Source organism: Dendrobates tinctorius, unplaced genomic scaffold, assembly GCF_039654945.1.
Source record: "Dendrobates tinctorius isolate UK_male_01 unplaced genomic scaffold, ASM3965494v1 ptg000059l, whole genome shotgun sequence".
Taxonomy (NCBI): domain Eukaryota; kingdom Metazoa; phylum Chordata; class Amphibia; order Anura; family Dendrobatidae; genus Dendrobates; species Dendrobates tinctorius.
Window position 1 is genome coordinate 21,198,005 of NW_027361727.1, and position 10,100 is coordinate 21,208,104.

General features: G+C 47.0%; 1 long non-coding RNA gene across 1 annotated transcript in view; it reads right to left on the reverse strand.

Annotated features, from left to right (window-relative positions):
* LOC141092422 (uncharacterized) overlaps positions 1-10,088 on the reverse strand; it is a 51,313-nt gene extending 41,225 nt beyond the window's left edge. The window contains exon 1 of the long non-coding RNA XR_012232792.1: positions 9,649-10,088. This is a non-coding gene — a long non-coding RNA (uncharacterized lncRNA). The remainder of the gene's footprint in view (positions 1-9,648) is intronic.
* Positions 10,089-10,100: the final 12 nt, after the last annotated feature.

Consider the following 10,100-nt stretch of genomic DNA (forward strand, 5'->3'; position numbering starts at 1 on the left):
GCGAGATTTTCTGGCCGGCTTGCAAATTGGACATATAATGGATACCGGCCCTAAAAATCATGAATAAATAATGTGGAAGCCTATTTATTCGCTCCACAAGTTCCGTTCTCCCAACGAAAAAAATTGTGTGGGCTCCCGTGCAATTTTCTCCGCCAGAGAGGGGAAGCCAGTGACTTAGGGCAGATATTAATAGCCTAGAAAGGGACCATTGTTATTGCCCCCCCCCACTGGGTAAAAAAATCTTCCCCCAGCCACCCCAGAAAAGGCGCATCTTACAGATGTGCCAATTCCGGCACTTAGCCTCTCCCCATTGCCATGTAGTGGTGGCATATGGGGTAATAAGGGGTTAATGTCACCTTGCTATTGTAAGGTGACATTAAGCCCGGTTAATAATGGAGAGGTGTCAAGACACCTATCCATTATTAATCTTACAGTATGAAAGGGTTAATAAAACATTAAGAATAAAGTATTTTAAAGAAATAAACACATTTTTTCCATCTTTATTAAACTCCCAATCCAATCGAAGCCCTTGTTCAACTGTAAAAAATAAAACAAAAAAGCAACAGTATCCCATACCTGTTTGCAGTACAGTCATGTCCCACGGTGCAATCCAACTCAAGGGGTTAAATAGTTTACAACCGGGAAAAGTGCTATTGCGACCGCCCCGATTGTAAGCCATTGGAGAATGACTTCAAAGCTGCCTGCGCAGCCACCCCACCTGCCCAGAAATGAACTCGGTAGCGTGGGAAAGTTTCTGAACATTTTCCCACGCTGTCGAGTTCACAGTGGGTCAAGCGGGGAGTCTGCGCAGCCCCAGTGACTACGGCTGATATCACTTATTGACACCTCTCCATTATTAACCAGGCTTAATGTCACCTTACAATAGCAAGGTAACATTAACCCCTTATTACCCCATATGCCACTGCTACATGGCAATGGGAAGAGATAGGGTAAGTGCCGGAATTGGCAAGGGTCCCTCTCTAGGCTATTAATATCTGCCCTCAGTCACTGGCTTTCCTCTCTGGCAGAAAAAAATTGCGCGGGAGCCCATGCAATTTTTTTCCGTAAATTCTTTAACACCTACAGCTCCAATATTTTACACACAGACACTACTAACATTATTAGTGAGGGACATATATAAATCTAATGGATATGCAATGATTTACTGTATGTAACCAAGTCTCATATCCTGTCAAATTCTGCAATGATTTTACAGAAGCCGACAATTGAATTATCACCTATTCTGCTATCTCTCTATGAAATCTATATATGTCAATGACACACAGTACAAACCAAAAGATTGGACACACCTTCTCATTCAAAGAGTTTTCTTTATTTTCATGACTATGAAAATTGTAGATTCACTCTGAAGGCATCAAAACTATGAATTAACACATGTGGAATTATATAATTAACAAAAAAGTGTGAAACAACTGAAAATGTGTCATATTCTAGGTTCTTCAAAGTAGCCACCTTTTGCTTTGATTTCTGCTTTGCACACTCTTGGCATTCTCTTGATGAGCTTCAAGAGGTAGTCACCGGAAATGGTTTTCACTTCACAGGTGTGCCCTGTCAGGTTTAATAAGTGGGATTTCTTGCCTTATAAATGGGGTTGGGACCAAAACTTTGAAAGTGTCCCCAAGTGCATTGGCAAAAACCATCAAGCGCTACAAAGAAACTGACTCACATGAGGACCGGCCCAGGAAATGAAGACCAAGAGTCACCTCTGCTGCGGACGATAAGTTCATCCGAGTCACCAGCCTCAGAAGTCGCAGGTTAACAGCAGCTCAGATTAGAGACCAGGTCAGTGCCACACAGAGTTCTAGCAGCAGACACATCTCTACAACAAGTGTTAAGAGGAGACATTGTGCAGCAGGCCTTCATGGTAAAATAGCTGCTAGGAAACCACTGCTAAGGACAGGCAACAAGCAGAAGAGACTTGTTTGGGCTAAAGAACACAAGGAATGGACATTAGACCAGTGGAAATCTGTGCTTTGGTCTGATGAGTCCAAATTTGAGATCTTTGGTTCCTACGACCGTGTCTTTGTGCGACGCAGAAAAGGTGAACGGATGGACTCTACATGCCTGGTTCCCACCGGGAAGCATGGAGGAGGAGGTGTGATGTGTGGGGGTGCTTTGCTGGTGACACTGTTGGGGATTTATTCAAAATTGAAGGCATACTGAACCAGCATGGCTACCACAGCATATTGCAGCGGCATGCTATTCCATCCGGTTTGCGTTTAGTTGGACCATCATTTATTTTTCAACAGGACAATGACCCCAAACACACCTCCAGGCTGTGTAAGGGCTATTTGACCAAGAAGGAGAGTGATGGGGTGCTACGCCAGATGACCTGGCCTCCACAGTCACCAGACCTGAACCCAATCGAGATGGTTTGGGGTGAGCTGGACCGCAGAGTGAAGGCAAAAGGGCCAACAAGTGCTAAGCATCTCTGGGAACTCCTTCAAGACTGTTGGAAGACCATTTCCGGTGACGACCTGCTGCGATTATTCTGTTTTTGCTGCTTTTTTTTTTTTTTTTTTTTTTTTAGGCTTTTTTTCGTGTAGAGTTGAAGCATTTTCTTTTTACACATTTGAAGTTTTTTGTGCACAAATATCGGGGTTCTGCACTTTAAAATGCAGCTTTGCGTTTTCTCAGTTCTCCTTAGAACCTTTTTTTTGGGGGGTGGGGGGTTGTTAAATTCCGCAGCGTCTGACTTAAGATGGACACCAGCCGGGAGTTTTCATGAAATCGCTTTGCTCGCAGTTAGAAGTGGCGGATTACGTAGTGCAGTGGAGAATATATGCAACATTTACGGTTTGTGTGAACACGGCCTTTCTATACGTAAAAAAAAAATCTGCGCCCAGGGCTGCCACTAGGAATTTCGGGGCCCCATACTGGCAAAATTTTCGGGGCCCCTTGAAACTCCGCCCAGGGTACACCCAGCCCAGGCTCCACCCCTCGAACCTTCCAAAGTCCCACCGCTCTCTTGGAACAACTCCACTTCTGCACCATGTCCTCACAAATCACACATTAACAGTTCCCATCACCACATACATAGCCAGCAGCTTTTGTTTTAGCCAAAAGATTTTTTAATCCACCACCACGACAAAGTAGACTCTTTTGGCCGGGCCCTACTCTACTGTAACTTACTAAACATTTGCTAAAATATCCAATACAATTTTGGTATATTTTTATTTATTTTTCCATTTTTAAAATTACCAATAATGCCACATACAAGGGACAAATACCACCGCACCATGACCAGCCACCATATTACCACCACATGGTGAACTAAAATCCCATATACAAGGAACAAATACCATCACGCCATGACCAGACCACATTTTACCACCACATAGTGACCGGGGCCCCACTCCGGTCATTGGGCCCTATCCAGTAAGGGCAGTAATGCCCTGATAGTGCCCCTGCTTAGGTCAGTGGGTTTGGGAAGAAGGATACTTATATTATAAAGTTTTCGGGAATATTAGGAATAATTAAGGTATATAAAAGAATTGTCCAGCAAAAAGTGTATGGCCGGGGTCACACGAGTGATGATTCTCTCATGTGAGAGAATCAGCTTAATTATGCTACTGACACTCAGCTCAAACTCTCATCCAAGTGTCATCTGATTCTCTTGCATGAGATAATCAGAGCACATTGAGAAGACAGGGAACTTAATTTCTCCATCTTCTCCATTGTCTGAGGTCGTGGATTCAGACTGCACTCAGCTGACAGCTGCACGGCATGCTGCAGATTATTTTTCCACAGACGAATTCGGTCTGTAGAAAAAAATCACAGATCTGTGATGCCCCAAAGTATAACACTGTGCTGAGTGTTATGCAATAAAACATCACATAGCGCTCAGCCGTGTTATACGCTTGTGTGAGCGAGGACTGAGACCCTTCATTTCCCCTGCAGATCTTCTCATCAGCCTCTCATGCTGGAGTCCGGCCTCAGTTACTTTTCTGTAATACTGTGGAATTTTTGCATACTTTTAGGGTGTGTGCACTTGTTGCGGATTCTGCTGCGGATTTTTCCACACAAATTTCACTGAATCCGCCAGTAAAATGACCTGCGTTTTACCTGAGAATTTTCTGCAGATTTTGTGCAGATTTCCACAGCGTTTTTACACTTTTCGATTCCTATAATAAAAGAGGTATAAAAATGCTGCGGATCCGCACAAATAATTGACATGCTGCAGATTTAAAGCCGCAACATGTGCACAACAGTTTTGGTTTTAGATAGTCTTTTAGGCTATGCGCACACGTAGTGAAACGTGCTGCGGATTTTTCTGTGCGGATTTGGAAAAATCCACAGGTCAAAAGACCTGCGGTTTACCTGCGGATTCGCCCTGCGGTTTCACACCTCACAATGGAGAAGGTGTGAAACCGCTGCGGATTCCGCACAAAGAATTGACATGCTGCGGATTGTAATCCACGGAAAAATCCACAGTATGTGCACTGCGTTTTTCATTCTCCATTGAAAACAATGGTACTGTACACCGTTCCACAGAGCCAAAACCGCTGCGGATCCGCAGCAGAATCCGCAACATGTGCACATAGCCTAAGGGTACAACGCAGCAGAATCTGCAATGTGTGCATATACCCTAAGGCTGGTTTCACATTAGCGCTTTTTAAGCGCACGCACGGCCGGGGGTAGCTCCGCCCCCGAGCCGGCTCTCTGCCCGGCGTGCCCGCCCCTTGCTTGTAGCGCCGCCTCCTAGCGCACAGCGGCGCCTGCGATCGGCGCACCCTATCTTTAGCATAGGGTGCGCAGATCGTGCGCAGGCCGTGCGCTAGTTGTGCTTTGACCTGCGCTGCGCACTTTTGACGTTGCGCCGAGCACGCCGAAATCCGAAAAGTTTGATTTTGGCGTGCACGGCGCACCGTCAAAAGTGCGCAGCGCAGGTCAAAGCGCAACTAGCGCACGGCCTGCGCACGATCTGCGCACCCTATGCTAAAGATAGGGTGCGCCGATCGCAGGCGCCGCTGTGCGCTAGGAGGCGGCGCTACAAGCAAGGGGCGGGCACGCCGGGCAGAGAGCCGGCTCGGGGGCGGAGCTACCCCCGGCCGTGCGTGCGCTTAAAAAGCGCTAATGTGAAACCAGCCTAACATATACTGTGTTTGTGATTATATACAGGGCTGCCACTAGGAATTTCGGGGCCCCATACTGGCAAAATTTTCGGGGCCCCTTGAAACTCCGCCCAGGCTCCACCCAGCCCAGGCTCCACCCCTCGAACCTTCCAAAGTCCCACCGCTCTCTTGGAACAACTCCACTTCTGCACCATGTCCTCACAAATCACACATTAACAGTTCCCATCACCACATACATAGCCAGCAGCTTTTGTTTTAGCCAAAAGATTTTTTAATCCACCACCACGACAAAGTAGACTCTTTTGGCCGGGCCCTACTCTACTGTAACTTACTAAACATTTGCTAAAATATCCAATACAATTTTGATATATTTTTATTTATTTTTCCATTTTTAAAATTACCAATAATGCCACATACAAGGGACAAATACCACCGCACCATGACCAGCCACCATATTACCACCACATGGTGAACTAAAATCCCATATACAAGGAACAAATACCATCACGCCATGACCAGACCACATTTTACCACCACATAGTGACCGGGGCCCCACTCCGGTCATTGGGCCCTATCCAGTAAGGGCAGTAATGCCCTGATAGTGCCCCTGCTTAGGTCAGTGGGTTTGGGAAGAAGGATACTTATATTATAAAGTTTTCGGGAATATTAGGAATAATTAAGGTATATAAAAGAATTGTCCAGCAAAAAGTGTATGGCCGGGGTCACACGAGTGATGATTCTCTCATGTGAGAGAATCAGCTTAATTATGCTACTGACACTCAGCTCAAACTCTCATCCAAGTGTCATCTGATTCTCTTGCATGAGATAATCAGAGCACATTGAGAAGACAGGGAACTTAATTTCTCCATCTTCTCCATTGTCTGAGGTCGTGGATTCAGACTGCACTCAGCTGACAGCTGCACGGCATGCTGCAGATTATTTTTCCACAGACGAATTCGGTCTGTAGAAAAAAATCACAGATCTGTGATGCCCCAAAGTATAACACTGTGCTGAGTGTTATGCAATAAAACATCACATAGCGCTCAGCCGTGTTATACGCTTGTGTGAGCGAGGACTGAGACCCTTCATTCCCCCTGCAGATCTTCTCATCAGCCTCTCATGCTGGAGTCCGGCCTCAGTTACTTTTCTGTAATACTGTGGAATTTTTGCATACTTTTAGGGTGTGTGCACTTGTTGCGGATTCTGCTGCGGATTTTTCCACACAAATTTCACTGAATCCGCCAGTAAAATGACCTGCGTTTTACCTGAGAATTTTCTGCAGATTTTGTGCAGATTTCCACAGCGTTTTTACACTTTTCGATTCCTATAATAAAAGAGGTATAAAAATGCTGCGGATCCGCACAAATAATTGACATGCTGCAGATTTAAAGCCGCAACATGTGCACAACAGTTTTGGTTTTAGATAGTCTTTTAGGCTATGCGCACACGTAGTGAAACGTGCTGCGGATTTTTCTGTGCGGATTTGGAAAAATCCACAGGTCAAAAGACCTGCGGTTTACCTGCGGATTCGCCCTGCGGTTTCACACCTCACAATGGAGAAGGTGTGAAACCGCTGCGGATTCCGCACAAAGAATTGACATGCTGCGGATTGTAATCCACGGAAAAATCCACAGTATGTGCACTGCGTTTTTCATTCTCCATTGAAAACAATGGTACTGTACACCGTTCCACAGAGCCAAAACCGCTGCGGATCCGCAGCAGAATCCGCAACATGTGCACATAGCCTAAGGGTACAACGCAGCAGAATCTGCAATGTGTGCATATACCCTAAGGCTGGTTTCACATTAGCGCTTTTTAAGCGCACGCACGGCCGGGGGTAGCTCCGCCCCCGAGCCGGCTCTCTGCCCGGCGTGCCCGCCCCTTGCTTGTAGCACCGCCTCCTAGCGCACAGCGGCGCCTGCGATCGGCGCACCCTATCTTTAGCATAGGGTGCGCAGATCGTGCGCAGGCCGTGCGCTAGTTGTGCTTTGACCTGCGCTGCGCACTTTTGACGTTGCGCCGAGCACGCCGAAATCCGAAAAGTTTGATTTTGGCGTGCACGGCGCACCGTCAAAAGTGCGCAGCGCAGGTCAAAGCGCAACTAGCGCACGGCCTGCGCACGATCTGCGCACCCTATGCTAAAGATAGGGTGCGCCGATCGCAGGCGCCGCTGTGCGCTAGGAGGCGGCGCTACAAGCAAGGGGCGGGCACGCCGGGCAGAGAGCCGGCTCGGGGGCGGAGCTACCCCCGGCAGTGCGTGCGCTTAAAAAGCGCTAATGTGAAACCAGCCTAACATATACTGTGTTTGTGATTATATACAGGGCTGCCACTAGGAATTTCGGGGCCCCATACTGGCAAAATTTTCGGGGCCCCTTGAAACTCCGCCCAGGCTCCACCCAGCCCAGGCTCCACCCCTCGAACCTTCCAAAGTCCCACCGCTCTCTTGGAACAACTCCACTTCTGCACCATGTCCTCACAAATCACACATTAACAGTTCCCATCACCACATACATAGCCAGCAGCTTTTGTTTTAGCCAAAAGATTTTTTAATCCACCACCACGACAAAGTAGACTCTTTTGGCCGGGCCCTACTCTACTGTAACTTACTAAACATTTGCTAAAATATCCAATACAATTTTGATATATTTTTATTTATTTTTCCATTTTTAAAATTACCAATAATGCCACATACAAGGGACAAATACCACCGCACCATGACCAGCCACCATATTACCACCACATGGTGAACTAAAATCCCATATACAAGGAACAAATACCATCACGCCATGACCAGACCACATTTTACCACCACATAGTGACCGGGGCCCCACTCCGGTCATTGGGCCCTATCCAGTAAGGGCAGTAATGCCCTGATAGTGCCCCTGCTTAGGTCAGTGGGTTTGGGAAGAAGGATACTTATATTATAAAGTTTTCGGGAATATTAGGAATAATTAAGGTATATAAAAGAATTGTCCAGCTGAAAAAAGTGTATGGCCGGGGTCACACGAGTGATGATTCTCTCATGTGAGAGAATCAGCTTAATTATGCTACTGACACTCAGCTCAAACTCTCATCCAAGTGTCATCTGATTCTCTTGCATGAGATAATCAGAGCACATTGAGAAGACAGGGAACTTAATTTCTCCATCTTCTCCATTGTCTGAGGTCGTGGATTCAGACTGCACTCAGCTGACAGCTGCACGGCGTGCTGCAGATTATTTTTCCACAGACGAATTCGGTCTGTAGAAAAAATCACAGATCTGTGATGCCCCAAAGTATAACACTGTGCTGAGTGTTATGCAATAAAACATCACATAGCGCTCAGCCGTGTTATACGCTTGTGTGAGCGAGGACTGAGACCCTTCATTCCCCCTGCAGATCTTCTCATCAGCCTCTCATGGAGTCCGGCCTCAGTTACTTTTCTGTAATACTGTGGAATTTTTGCATACTTTTAGGGTGTGTGCACTTGTTGCGGATTCTGCTGCGGATTTTTCCACACAAATTTCACTGAATCCGCCAGTAAAATGACCTGCGTTTTACCTGAGAATTTTCTGCAGATTTTGTGCAGATTTCCACAGCGTTTTTACACTTTTCGATTCCTATAATAAAAGAGGTGTAAAAATGCTGCGGATCCGCACAAATAATTGACATGCTGCAGATTTAAAGCCGCAACATGTGCACAACAGTTTTGGTTTTAGATAGTCTTTTGGGCTATGCGCACACGTAGTGAAACGTGCTGCGGATTTTTCTGTGCGGATTTGGAAAAATCCACAGGTCAAAAGACCTGCGGTTTACCTGCGGATTCGCCCTGCGGTTTCACACCTCACAATGGAGGTGTGAAACCGCTGCGGATTCCGCACAAAGAATTGACATGCTGCGGATTGTAATCCACGGAAAAATCCACAGTATGTGCACTGCGTTTTTCATTCTCCATTGAAAACAATGGTACTGTACACCGTTCCACAGAGCCAAAACCGCTGCGGATCCGCAGCAGAATCCGCAACATGTGCACATAGCCTAAGGGTACAATGCAGCAGAATCTGCAATGTGTGCATATACCCTAACTTATACTGTGTTTGTGATTATATATATATAGTGTGTGGTTAACATAACATCTCTGGGAGATGCTATAAATCCTGATGAGCAGTGTCCTGGCCCCCTGTCCCCTCCAGAGAAGGATAAGGCTGCTGTGCCCCCTCTGCTCCTGACAGGACACCACAGCTCCATTCTGAAGACTGAAGTTTTTTTACATAAGTTTGGAGAGTAAATGCAGGGAATCCTAAGAGGGGGCTGCTGTGTCCTGTCAGGGGGCAGGCTGGGTGAGGGGGCACTCAGCTCTGCTGTTATCTTGGTCTATAGCTGATACAGGCAGGGGTCAGACTCAGGACATAGCAGCGTCCTTCCTCGGTGAGCGGCTGCTGTGCTGATAGTGTGACTGACGCTGTCACTGAGCACACAGCCCACTCACTGAGGATCCATCTGCTACAGGGACTGGACTAGATCCTGGCAAGACACTGGCCATACACTTAAACAACACAGGCTCAGACACTCACCGTGGGACTGAGGGCTGCACTGCTGCTCAGTGACTCGCTCCAGACTGTGTGGCGGGAGAATGCTATATCTGCACCGCACTAAGCCCGCGCTCAGCCAGGATTGGATGCGGGAAAGTCCCGCCCTCCTGTTGCTCAGCACTGGCTGCCTCTCCCAGCTGTCTGTCACAATGACTCCTGCTTCCTCCGAGTCCTCACACTCAGCGCTCCGGTTTAAGACTGCGCCCACAACGCATATAGATCAGATCGTGCAGCAATATCATAATGTGGGGTGTCAGAAAAATTACAGCACCCCCTAAAAAAAAAAGTTCCAAATCTAAAGAAGGGGCTAGAAATTAGAAAATGATAAAACTCCAAAAAATCCAGGCTCTGTGTATGTGCATCTGCCTCCTCTTCCTCTGTGCTCACACTTGATTAGGAGGCGGAACCTTTCTGCCGAAGCTTTGTAGACGGGT